Source organism: Choloepus didactylus, chromosome 3, assembly GCF_015220235.1.
Source record: "Choloepus didactylus isolate mChoDid1 chromosome 3, mChoDid1.pri, whole genome shotgun sequence".
NCBI classification, from domain to species: domain Eukaryota; kingdom Metazoa; phylum Chordata; class Mammalia; order Pilosa; family Megalonychidae; genus Choloepus; species Choloepus didactylus.
Window position 1 is genome coordinate 157,183,264 of NC_051309.1, and position 12,103 is coordinate 157,195,366.

The 12,103-nt window shown below is 40.0% G+C and overlaps 1 pseudogene; it reads right to left on the reverse strand.

The window, feature by feature from the left end:
• Positions 1-5,937: 5,937 nt before the first annotated feature.
• LOC119530504 lies at positions 5,938-6,452 on the reverse strand (annotated as a pseudogene).
• Positions 6,453-12,103: the final 5,651 nt, after the last annotated feature.

Here is a 12,103-nt window from a genome sequence, read left to right on the forward strand (position 1 = left end):
TGAGCAGACAATTTGTCTGGTTCTGGAGGATGGGGAACAGAAGGTTGAGAAGATCCTTGAATGCTTTATGAGTTAGGATGTTGATTTAGTTTTCTTGGCTGCTCAAAGCAGATACCATGAAACGGTTTGACTTAAACAATGGGAATTTATTAGCTTACAAGCTTACAGTTTTGAGGCTGTGAAAATGTCCAAATCCAGGCACCATCAAGGCAATGCTTTCTTCCAAAAGACTGGCTGCCAAAGACTTGGCTCCTCTGCCACATTGTCAGGCACATGGTGGCATCTGCTGGGCTCTCCCTTCTCTTCCGGGTTTCATTGCTTTCCGTTTCTTGGTTTATCTCTCTGTCTCTGTATTCATTCCATCTATAAAGGAATCCAGTATTAGGATTAAGACCCACCCTGAATGAGTTGGGCCACACCTTAACTGAATTTGCCTCATCAAAAGATCCTACTTACAATTGGTCCAAACCCACAGGAATGGATTAGATTTAAGAACATGCTTTTCTGGGATACATATTGCTTCAAACCACCACAGATGCTTTTGGTTGCAATTAACAGACAACTGAAACTTGATTTTTAAAAAAGGCAGTTTGTAATCTAACGAAACAAGAAGTACAGGCACACTAAGGCTTCTCTTGGGGATTGAATCATGCCCCCCACAAAAGGCATGCTCAAGCCCCAACCCTTGTTGCTGTTGGTGTGAACCCATCTGTAAATAGGACCTTCGAAGATGTTATTAGTTAAGATGTGCCCACATTCTATGGGGTTGGGCCTTAATCTGATATGGTGGAAGTCCTTACAAGCAAAGGAAATTGGACACAAAAAGAGGGAAGCCATAGGTAATAGCGACAGCTAAAAATCAATGGATCTTGGAAGAGAAAGGAGAGGACTCCCTCATGTGCATTGCCGTGTGACAAAAAAGCCAAGGACCAAGAATCACCAGCCAGCCAGAAGATAACCAACGAGAAGGAGCAAGCCTTCTAGTCTCGGGAACTATGAACCAAATAAATTCCTGCTCTTAAGCCAACCTATTGTATTTGTTTTAGCAGCCAGGAAACTAAAACAGCTTCTGCTTGATGAAGTCTCTTGTAACTTTTCCATGTGTCAGTTTTATCCTCAGGCTGGAAACAAAATGGCTGCAGCAGCTCCAGATGAGCTGTCCCGATCTAACAGCATCCAGGAAGGAAAAGATCCTTTTCTCCATGACTGTATTTTAGAAGTGAGGGGAATGTGCCCAGAATCATGTTCCCACATATACAAGCTTCTCATATCTCATGTAGATGTCCCTGGTACATGCCCATTCCTAAGCCCAATCATTGGTAAGAGAAGTGGATCACTGTATGTGACCCAGGTCAGTAGGTATTAGAATCCCCCAAATAGCTTTGGTAAAACATTGCTGCCCCATCAACAAAGATTCTGATTTAATAGGCTTGGGATAAGGCTTAATCCTTGGTACTTGTAAAAATATCCCCAAGATTATAATGTACAGCCAGAATTGAAAAAGTCTGACTTAGATTAGCTGGAAATGCAATGGATGTTGGGAATATATGACAAAGAACACTATAAATGCTTCACTTTATCTTGATTTTTACTTTATTTTCTAGGCTGAGGGTAGCCATATAAGGTATTTAAGCAGAGATCAAGGCTGTGTTTTCAAAAGGCAAGCTGTGAGCTCTGCACTCCATTGCCTAGCAGACAGTCTTCCTAAGAAAGTGCTCAAGAAACATCTACTGAGCAGATGAACGGAAAGAGGGTTCTGGAAGCAACTACCCCAACATGAAGGTGCAGCCTGTGAAACGTTAGAACAGCTGAATGATTCCCCCAATTATTCAGATTTTATCTTCCTTATAACAAACCTAAGACTATTTTGAAAACCTAGATGCATGATCATATTTTTTACTTTTTTGATAGTTATTTTATGTCCACAAACATATTCTGAGTCTTTTTAATTCTGATTCTGCTCTCAGGACCAAGTGCTCCTCCAAGCTCCTTTTATTACAGTATGGAATAAAGAATATTTACCTACTTCTCTAAAACAGTGATACCCAACTGGGGGTGGGTTTACCTCCTTGCATACATTTTGCAATATCTAGAGATTTTAGTTTGTCTCAACTGAGAGGATGCTACTGGAATTTAGTGGGAAGAGCTGGGGATGCTGCTAAACATTCTACAATGCACAGGACAGACTCCCACCAAAAATTAATCTAGCCCAAAATGCCAATAGGGCCAAGATTGAAAAATCCTGTTCTAAGACACTAATCATGCTGATTTTTATAAGCATTCTCTTTTAGATACTGTACATATTCTGAAACTTCCTCAGAACTTCAGGGATTCTTGAAGACAAGTTGATTAATAATAGCAAAGACTCAGAGACCAGATCTTGAATGTTTTGTGTAGCTCTACTTTTGTGTAAACCCTCAAATAAGCTTTTGCAAGCTTTGCAAACCCAAAACAGGGGACCTGTGCAGGCTCCCTCCATGAGCTGGCAGCCCTATTGGAGATGCTGTACACAGGCAATGCCAGCCAGATGATTTTACCCTAATCAAGATTTGTATGAACATGACATTTTGTTTATTCTGTTGCCTTTTTGTTCTTCTGATTCATAAACAGCAATAGCAGCACTGAACAATTATCCTTTCTTTATTGCAGACACAGATGTGTAAATGCATGGAGCCTTTCAATAAGGCCAGTGATGCCAAAACAATTCATATTATACCTCATATACTACACTATAGGATTTCAGACCACATAATTGTGCAGAACACTGTAACCTTCTATATGTATTCAAATGTGTGGAGGAGTGGCCTCTTGGCATTTTGCGTATGCACATGCTTTCAACAATCATCAAATTGCTCTCTATAGGCCTAGATTAAAATTTTTTGATTCAACCCCAGTGGATAATGTCCCATTAGATGGTAAAATATAAGTTAAAAGTTTAAACCAACAAATTTCACTTCTTGTATTTCCAGTTCTCCCTTCTCTGAAGGTAGGAAGGAGGGTAACATTTTGCACACTAAAGTCAAATAGCTAAAAATAATAAAGTGTTAGGAGTTACACAATGCAATATTGAGAAAGATGAATTTTAACCTATTATCTAAGGCAGAGTCAGCATACTTTTTCTGCAAAGGGCCAGATAGTAAATATTTTCATCTTTGTGGGCCATTCGCTCTGTCACAACTGTTCAACTCTCCAATTGTAGCACAAAAGCTGACAGTATATAAATGGGTACATATGGCTGTGTTCCAATAAAACTTCATTTATGGACACTAAAATTTGAATTTCTTACAATTTTTATGTGTCACATGTATTATTCTTCTTTTGATGTTTTCCCAACTATTTTAAAAATGGAAAAACCATTTATAGTTCATGGGCTACAGAAACAGGCTGGATTGGGCCCATGAGCTGTAGTTTATTGACCCCTGATCTCAGGGACATGGCTGTTTTTTTGAGAAAAACATAAAATAGAACTTCAGTCAGAAGGAGGATGATTATATGAAAAACAGGAGGATACCTACTTCAAATTTTCATGGTCAGTCTAAAGATATTTCAAACAAATTAATCTAATTTAATAATAAAATGATTTGGTACAAGAATAAGGATATCACTGTAAGTTTGCTATAAAGCTGTTTTATGGAATTGAAATATTTTAATAGGTTCAAATTCTTTGAGAGTATTTCATTCTTTTGGTGGGCATGATGGTGGCTTTGAACTATAGCCTTAGGAAAAATTCAGTCAGGAACATCCTCTACATAACTTAAAGTTTGTTAATATCATAGCTTCATTGATTTGCCCCATGATACACCTATTGTCATTAACCATAGGTAGCATATTTATTCCTAAATCCATTTTACTTAAATATCTGTATTAGTCATTTTCAGGAAAACAAACAAACAAACAAATCAGTGAAGGTAAAGTATTTAGTTTACCTCCATTGAGTATCTACATCCAAAATGGACAAAAGTAAAAGCTATCCAAAAATTCAAGAAATGGGTCTCAAATAATGGCAATTACTTTTCTTCTCCACCACCACCACCACCACCACCACCACCAACAGACTATCCTGAATAGGTATCTCAAAGACAACCACTTGGATGAACACTTCTTTATCTGAATGGGCTTGCTTCAAGAGGAACCATTGGGATAAGTAAGATGAATCCCTTGATGAACTTCTCCTTTCCATCAGCTGAATCCTGAAAGTAGTGGCAATGGAATCCAATGTTGTTTGATATGAAGTTCTGTGATGCCCCTTATACCATTTGCAGTTGTGTCACTTGCTTTTATGTTTCATCCTGCTGCTCTTTCTGACTGAAGGTGCTTCTCTCTTCTTATTGATAGATAATTCCTATTCCATGTTCATTTTCAAGACTAACTCGAGAATCTTTTGGACACTTCCTCCTCCCTCCCAAACATACTTCATCCTTTCACTGCAGAGATATCTATCATAGTGCTTATACTATTTTGTGCACTTACTGGTCTGTGCATTCCAGCTCCCTCCATTATGCTGTCAGCTCTTTGAGGGCAGAAGTTTTCATACCTTCAGCACCCAGCTTAATGCTGGGTCACAGGGCAGATGTTAAATATTAATCTATAGGGCAGTCAGAAAGTTTGCTCTTACTGTCTCTCTCATATCATCTTGGATGCTTACCAATAGGAGTAGGTGTGTCTCCATTGCAGTAAATCACTACTGGTGACTCTGTGTCAGAACCTTCTTGAGGAGCCAATCCCCCCTTCTCTGCTGGAGTCCTGGTGAGAGCTTGGAGTAGATAGATCCCTGTTTCCCCAGCCCACAGGTAGCTTCAGAATACCTGTACTGAAGGAGCTTAGAAGTGGTAATGTTATAAGAAAATGGGAGGGGACCTAAGGAAAGTGTCTCAAAGTGGCATTTGCAGAGAAGGAACAATAGTTTTACTGTGTATTTATATGCAGTGGAATGTAGTGGCTTTCAGAGATAATAGAAGATGGCTAAAGCTCCCCTAGCCAACTCTTTTTTTTTAATGCAATTTTATTGAGATATATTCACATACCAGATAATCATCTGAAGTGCAAAATCAGTAGTTCACAGTATCATCATATGGTTGTGCATTTACCACCAAAATCAATTTTTGAACATTTTCAGTACTCCAAAAAAAATAAAAAAATAAATAAAAAATAAAAATAAAAAAGAACACCCAAAACATCCCATACCGCCTTTTGTCCCCCTATTATTTATTTATTTTTTGTCTTTGTTTTCTTACTCATCTGTTCATACACTGGATAAAGGGAGTGTCAGTCTCAAGTTTTCATGATTACACAGTCACACCATAAAAGCTATATAGTTATACAGTCATCTTCAAGAATCAAGGCTACAGGATTACCAAGCAACAGTTTAAGGTATTTCCTTCTAGCTATTCCAATACATTAAAACCTAAAGTGTGTTATCTATATAGTGCATAAGAGTGTCCACCAGAGTAACCTCTCGACTCCATTTGAAATCTCTCAGCCACTGAAACTTTGTTTCATTTTTCTTCCCCCTTTTGGTCCAAGAATGCTTTCTCAATCCCACAGTCCAGGGCCAGGCACATCCCAAGGAGTCATGCCCATGTTGCCAGGGAAATTCACACCTCTGGGAGTCAGGTCCTAGGTGGGGTGCAGTAGGGGCAGTAAGTTTACCTGCAGAGATAGCCAACTCTTTTTTTGAATGCTTTCTGGTTGTATTTCCCAAAGTAAAACAATCTCCCAGAATAACAGGTATTGAAAACTATACAAATATAAAGACGGATGGACAAATAAAGACACAGCCTGTGTAAGTAGGAAAAAGTTTGTGCAGGGATGGAAACAAAACAGAAATCCATGTGGGTCAGACGTGTGGGGTTAATTTCTGTTTCTGGGACTCAGGTTTCCCCTTGACGGATCTCTAACGGTCCACCTAAGTTCAAGCGGAGAGGCACATCTTCTTTGTTAATCAAACATGCCCAGGTAGAGCTGCTTCTCTTTCCGATGGCAGCTGCTGAGTTCCGACTGCGTCAACTGGAGATATCGCCGGACATTGGTGTCTTTTGGCTGTCTGCTGATGACTGCCGTGAGGTAGTGCTGAGCCTGCTCATAGTCCTGCAGGTGGAAAAACGCCACTCCAGCCCGACACAAGGCCTTGGCGTTACCAGGCTGTCAGTCCAGGACTTTCTGACTGTATTCTTTCACTCATTCGTAGTTCACTGGCTCCCTCTGAAGGAGGCACGCAGCCAGATTATTGTAGCGTCTGTCTGGGTGCTGTGCAGGATGTTTTCTTGTTCAGGTGTGAGAGCCGGGCCCTGAGGTCCTAGATTAGGTATCGGGGAGGGCAGACTCCGATTCAGACTGTGCAGCGGAAGCAGGGTTCGATGGTACCTTCTCACGGCATGTCGGTACTTCTCTTCCCAGTAGCTCTGGTTTCCTTCCTGCTTGTACAGCTGAGCCTCCTGCAGGCGCTTTTCCATAACTCGTCGTCGCCCTGGACTCCCCAAAGTGGGAGGTATTCTATGCTGTGCTGTTGACTATCCATTCTTCTCTAAAATTGCAGGGTATTAAGCTGTGGGTCCATCATTCCAGGGTGAACGGAGGCTGTACAAACTGGAGCGGTGGCAGGAGGCAGAGTCTCGTCGGCACCAGGATCCGGTACGCAGACGGGCCGCTTCTTGCAGAGCAACGGTAGCAGCGTCTCCACGATGCGCTCAGCGCCGGCGCCCAGGGCAGAGCCTGCGGAGAGCGACACCCAGCGATAGCCAATCCTTTATACCACCCACTACTCTTGCTTTTCTGTCACTTCCGTCAGGTCAACATTCTGGGGTGCAAAACTTAACGGTTTTATCTTCTGTGGCAAGGGATATCTCAAAAGGAGATGAAAACCTAGAAGAGACAAAATTCTTAGCTAATATGGATTTTCTTTGCATTACATCAGGAAATCTCACAAATTAGCAATCAGAAAGGAACTTCTTTACTTTTTCCCAATCAAATCTACATACCTATATCTGCACTTATGGTGGTTTTAAAATTTGTTCCCAAATTCCTCCTCTCTTAATTCCCCACCCCATGAATGTGGGCTGGACTTGGTGATTTTCCTCTCACAAAGAGAATATGTTGGAAGTTATGGTGGACTTGGCCATTAAAAGAACTGTGGCCTCCTTGTTTTCTCTCTTGGATCACTTGCTCTGGGGAAGCCAGTTGACAAGTAAAACTATTCAAGCAGCCCTGTGCAGAGGTGCATGTAGCAGAAACCAAGGATTCCTGCAAACAGCCATGTGAATGAACCATATTAAGAGTGGATCTTCCAGCCCCAGTCAAGCCTTCAGATGTCTATGGTCCTGGGCAACAACTTGACTGCAACCTCATGAAAGACCCTGAGTGAGAACCACCCAACTTATTGGCCCATCAAAGTCTGTTGTGTAAGATTTTAGGCCTTAAGCCAATTTGTTATATGAAAATAGTTAATATTGTACTTATATTCTCTGACTTCCCCATAGAATGCTGAAAAACCAGCAGTAAGGGGAAAAAATAGTCTTCAAATAGTAGCCTTTATTCTAACAGATTAGTAGTTCTCATAAGGCTACTTATCAATAAAGTCATGTAGGTGAATTGAGACTTCTACTTGTAGCCGCAGACTCATATAGCTGATTGCCTACATGATATTTCCACAAGGATGTCTGAGGTAGATTGCTACCAAAGATGGCCAAAACAGTGACCTTTTGCCATGTGACTCTGGTGCTCTCCCAACAAAACGTGGATTGTATTTCTCCTTCTCTTGCAACTGGGCTGGTCTTGGGAATTGCTTTTACCCACAGAATGTAGCAGAAGTGACACTGTGTGAGTCCCTGGTGCTGGCCTCAAGAGGCCTTGAAGGCTCTGCTTTCACTTTCTTGGAATGCTGGCCATGTAAGAAAGCCAGTCTAACCTACTAGAGGATGAAAGACCAAGAATAGGAAAACCCAGGTTTCCTTGACAACAGCAAGCACCAGCTGTCAGATATGTGAATAGAGCCATCCAGCTAACTGCAGTCATATTAGTGAGCTCAGGTGAGACTAGCAGAAAACCATCCAGCCAGCACACAGAATTGTAAGAAATAGTAAATTGTTGTCTTAAGCCACCAAGTTTTGGAGTGGCTTGTTACATGGTAAAGGATAATCAATGCAGTTTACAGTTATCTCAAAGTTAACAGTTACTAAATTGAACTCTATTCCCTAACCCAAATCTGATATTCATCCTGTGTGCTCCCTCTTAATGCTATCCAATTGCTCAAGCTAAAAACCTTAGTGTCACCCTTATTTCTTCCATTTTTTTATAACCCCCATTCAATCCTTCAGTGAGTCCTACCAGCTCTCCCTTCAAAATATCCTCTAAATGCATGCACTTCTTAATACCTTGAATCTTTTTACAATGGTAGTCATAGGATCATAGTCCAAAATTTCATCAACTCTTATGTGAATTCCCAAAGTAGCCTCTTAACTGATGTCCTTGTTTCTCCCTGTCCAATCTATTCTCCATGAGTTGGCCCCAAACAATCTCTCTATCATCATCTTGGATAACAAGTCTTCTTTTCAGTTCCCCAACATGCAAACGCTTTTAGCTACAGAGTGTTTGTACTTGCCAGAACTCCTGCCTGGAAAACCCTTCTCCGGACTCCTCTCAGTCTGGCTTTTTCCAATCTTTTGGGTGCCATCTCGAATTATCTTCTGAGAGGCAATTCTTGTACTACTCAAGGAGTCCTTCATTGCAGTCAGAGTTCAATTGCAAGCAACAAAAATGACCATTGCTATGTTAGAAAGAAAGTCGTTAGGCAATTACAACTGTAATGGAATGACCAGTCTAAGAAATTCAATAATATACCTCCAAAATGATTACAAAAGCAACACATACCAAGGAGAACTGTCCTCCCTCTCACACATGTTCTGGAATCTGAAGAATCAGGAAGCACTGTCACAACTGCTGGCTCTAGAATCACACCATCTTAGACACACATCTAGTGACCAGACAACCAGGACTACAGTTGTTGTCAACAGGAGTGTGCCTGACATAACTGTTGGTTCAAGAGTCATTCTGTATCTGCTAGATCCTCACCAGCAAAATGTGTGCCTTACGGCTACTGTCTCTTACTTAATTCATGTCTGATTTCAAATCTCTCCAGAGTGCATGTGATTGGTAGAAACTATATTATATCCAGAACCATAGCTTCAAAGGAATCTAAAAATATAATTTTTAATTTTTGGTCACTGCAGCTACAAGGTACACTGGAAGGAAGTTGAAGTAGATGTAGAATGAATCAATCTGTCATAACTGCCATTCTCCCCGAGCACACACCTACTACCTCTTGATTCTCCCTGTTTAATTCCTTCATAAAATGCACCACAGTTTAAAAACACACATGACATAAACACACACATATGTATATTCATAGCCATATCTATACCTATACCAATCTATATATTTAATTTCTGAGTTTCTTTCAATACATTGTGAAAGCAACTTGCGTCTGAGGGCAATTGTCCTGTTCACAGCAGCACTTAGAATGGTGCCTGGCTCATAGCAATTCTTCAAGGAATATTTGTAGAATTTAAGGAGTGATTAAATAAATAAATAAATGTTATTTTATAATGTAGACCTTCCAAGAGATGGGGTCCTTATGGATGCCACTTCCCCTTCTGATGTGACTCTTTTGCTCTCAGGTTTAGTCTATGAGAACTTCTTTTTTCCATTCTATTCATTTACCAACCCATCAACAATTCCATCCCCTCCCCTTTCAAGAATGTTCTCTCACTTCTTGGTGAAGGTCTGCTAGAGCATGGCATCACTCCAGGTTTTAGCTAGGTAAGGACACAATTCATCTGTATTCCATTGTAAAGGTATGTATTGAAGGAACAATGATGATGGGGGGTGTATTAACCCCAGTTCTTGAGCAAAAGCAAGATCTCCTGTTTCTGCTTCAATTTTCTTCTCAGTGAGAGGTATAAACATCATGGATCCTTATTGAGATCTATTCAGCCATCATACATTTTAAAGACAAGCATTAATTCTCATCTTAGTCAACAACTACTGAAGAAAGAATACTTCTCTTATATGCAGAGAATGTTAATCATAGTAAAAGTGGGGCTGTAGCCTGGAGATACTGATTTCAACTTCACTTGAAGCTGATTGGCTGGAGATGGCTCATTTCTCATGGTACCATTTTGATGGGCCACTCTCAGAACAGCCTGCTTGAAATAAGACAGGGGACCTATCACTGCACCATGAGAGGCCCCTGCCTGTAGGACGTGCAGCTCTATCTTCCTAAACAGTCAGAGAGAGCAACAGGAATAAGGACTCCCAAGATCAGGCTTTGGTCAAAGTGGGCAGACATTAAAATAAATGTTGATATTAAGGGTTAAAGGGAAACTTGGGAGCTTAATATAAAAAACCAGGAAGGGTCCACGAAGCTTTTAACCTTCTTTTCAAAGTCTAGAAGTCACACATAAGAGGCTTTAAGTTTACTCTTAACTCTTTGGTTTGTGATGGACAATAATGAGGTTTCTGGTTTTTGCTTGCTAGATTGCCTGTCTGTGTTTACTTGTGGGTTTCAGCTAACTGATCACACACCATATCTGTTCCATTGCGGTAGACCAGCACTACTTGCTTTGTTATTTTCCTGGAGGTTGTTTGTAAGTGTTTCCAGACGTCAAACAACTGGGTTATTCCAAGCACTCTTGTTTTCTAAGCATTTACTGTGTCTGTTCCAGTGATTTGGGTTGAAACTCTGATCTTCTGATCTAGATGGCTAAAATCTTTGGATGGAAGATAGATGATAGGTAGGTAGGTAGGTAGATAAATGATAGATAGATAGATAGATAGATAGATAGATAGATAGATAGATATAGATCAACTTATTTTTAAAATGATTTCTGTTCATGGCATTTTTGAGAATTAATTCTGGATTTGAACACCAGAATAGGAAAAAAAGGAGGGGTGGTAGTGGAGAACAAGCATAAAAGAACATAAAAGGAAGAGAGAGAGTAGAGACCAAGAAACAGAGTGAAAGTCAGTTCAAGTGGGTGACTATAACCTCTGGCAAGAGATCAGACAAACAAGTTCAACCCAAAGTCAATTTAACTTTATTGGACCACACTGTCTCAGGCAATTAGAAAAATATTTGTAAAACATCAGATGAGAAAAAGGAACGTGGGGCCCAATAATGCAAAACAATGTTTATAAGAGAGAAATCATGAAGTGGGAAGAGTAAACACAATTATTCTATCAGCACCTCCTGTTCTTCTAAAGATTACTTAACTTACATGTAGAGAACTCCTCCGAAGAAACAGCCAAAATAGTTTCTTTCTAGCATACTCCTACCCTCAAAGTAGTTTGTTTCAAGGCAAAAGAAACTTAGAGGAATTTTCAATTTTGAAGAATTAGAAATAATTATATACTAGATTTCATGGGATTATTGATTATTTTTCAGGCCAACTGATAACACCAAGCCAAAAGGAAAATACAAATTTTCTTTGTATCTCCTATTTGCTCTTTTGCTTTTCACTTTGGGAATTAATTGACAACATACACAAGTAATAGCCTCAAAGCTGAAAATAACTGTAGGATTATTTGGAGAGGATCGTGCACTTCAACACTTTATCTGACCAAGTAGTTTTCAAGATTCTTCATATTTCAGACAAACTTAATTCTACTAAGTATGTTATTGGATAGTTTAGCTCATTTTACCAACCCATACAAACAGTGACATCTACTATCTCATGACACTGGCAAACATGAAGCCTTGTGATTAGTGGCAGTTTCTATCTCACACAGCACACACATACACAAGCCCACACACAGCTGAAATATTCATGGTGTGCACCTAATTCATGTCCAATAAACGGTGGTTCTACACTGAATATCTTCCTCCTTCTAATGTCTCTTTTCTACCAGCCCCAATCTCTTATACAGAACTGTCCTTCCTATTCCCAATCCTTTATCCTTTTCCAGTCCCTCCTAATCACCAAATTCTGTACTTGCTATTGGAAAAAAAATTGGTCATCTAGTTTTCTCTCGGATCACAATAAAATATACTATCCATATGAAAATAAAATGATGTTGAGAGTAGTCTTTCACTTCTGCCATGGACATTTCA